This window comes from Egretta garzetta, unplaced genomic scaffold (assembly GCF_000687185.1).
Source record: "Egretta garzetta isolate BGI_Z169 unplaced genomic scaffold, ASM68718v1 scaffold105, whole genome shotgun sequence".
NCBI classification, from domain to species: domain Eukaryota; kingdom Metazoa; phylum Chordata; class Aves; order Pelecaniformes; family Ardeidae; genus Egretta; species Egretta garzetta.
Window position 1 is genome coordinate 2,129,323 of NW_009259598.1, and position 1,418 is coordinate 2,130,740.

At 61.4% G+C, this 1,418-nt stretch overlaps 1 protein-coding gene across 1 annotated transcript in view; it reads left to right on the top strand.

The window, feature by feature from the left end:
- Nucleotides 1–1,418, top strand: part of SOX13 (SRY-box transcription factor 13) — a 9,027-nt gene that overhangs the window by 6,085 nt on the left and 1,524 nt on the right.

The window sequence follows — 1,418 nt, forward strand, 5'->3', positions numbered from 1 at the left end:
AGAGGAGCGCTGCTACCCCGGCAGGCAGGAGCCACCGCTGCCTGCCTGCAAATGGGTCCCACGAAGGCGGCATCCCAGCATTTTGGGTGGGCTGCTTCCCAGGGGAGGGACAAGTGCCGCATGGGGCCACGGATGGGGCGTGCTGGTCACACTGGGCAAGCTGGCAAGTGCTCTGGGGGCAGGGGCAGGGGGAGGAGCAGGCACCTGGCCCAGGGATGTGGGTGCCACGGCTGCTGAGCTATCGCCCACCTGCAGCCCCCTCCCCAGGAGCTACCTGAGGGTTACAGGGTGCAGGAAAACCTCCGGAGCATCTTCCAGCCTTGCAACACACGCGGGTCCCTTGCAGGGAGCCTCACCTGCAGCTGCCAGCCCCCGTGGCTGGGGACGCAGGATGGGGACACGCTTGTCCCTCGCCCAGCCCTGCCTGACCTCCCCCCCACGTTTCCCACTCGGTCTTTAGAGCTTGCCAGCAAATTCCCATGGAGCCATTTTTAGCTCTCGCCTGGCCCGAGTACCAGCCAAGGGCACCGAGGAGCCCTTTATGCTCCTGACAGCTCTGGCCCACTTTGTAAATAAAGCCGGTGCCTGTTCCCTGGCTGTGCCACTGCCCTGGCCCCCCGCCAGCCCCTGCCCCAGGCACAAGCCCCGGCTGCGGTGGGTATGTGCCCCCCCTCCATCCCTGGGCAGCTCTGCATCCCATGCTCCGGCTCTGCAAGCCTCAGGCTCCACCTGTGAGCTGCATCGTGAAAACCACAGTGGGAGGGGAAAAAAAATAACAGCAATTAAGAAAGAAAAAAAAAAAATTAAAAAAGAAAACCCAAAACAAACCCAACCTTGCTCCGCTCAGAGCCTGCCCCAGGGCTGTTTGGGGTGCAATGTGGCTGCCTGTGGATGCATGGTGTCTGTCCAGCCGTGCATGGGTGCTGTCTGTCCGGCTGTACATGCATGCTGTCTGGCTGTACATGCACACTGTCTGTCCAGCTGTACATGCATGCTGTCTGTCCATCTGTGCATGCATGGTGTCCGTCCGGCTGTACATGCGTGTTGTCTGGCCGTACATGCATGCTGTCTGTCCGGCTGTACATGCACGCTGTCCAGCTGTACATGCATGCTGTCTGGCTATACATGCATGCTGTCTGTCCGGCTGTACATGCATTCTATCTGTCTGGCTTTACATGCACGCTGTCTGGCTGTACATGCATGCTGTCCAGCTGTACATGCATGCTGTCTGTCCGGCTGTACATGCACGCTGTCCGGCTCTGCGCAGAGTCTGTGACCTTGCTGGGGGGTGCAGAGGGGGCCGTGGCTGCCCAGGCCCCAAGCTGCAGTGGGGGGGCCAAGCCCTGCAGTGGGGGCTTTGCAGCAGACCCATGCACTCAGCCCCAGGGTGGGTGGGGAGATGGGGTGGGCTGGAGCAG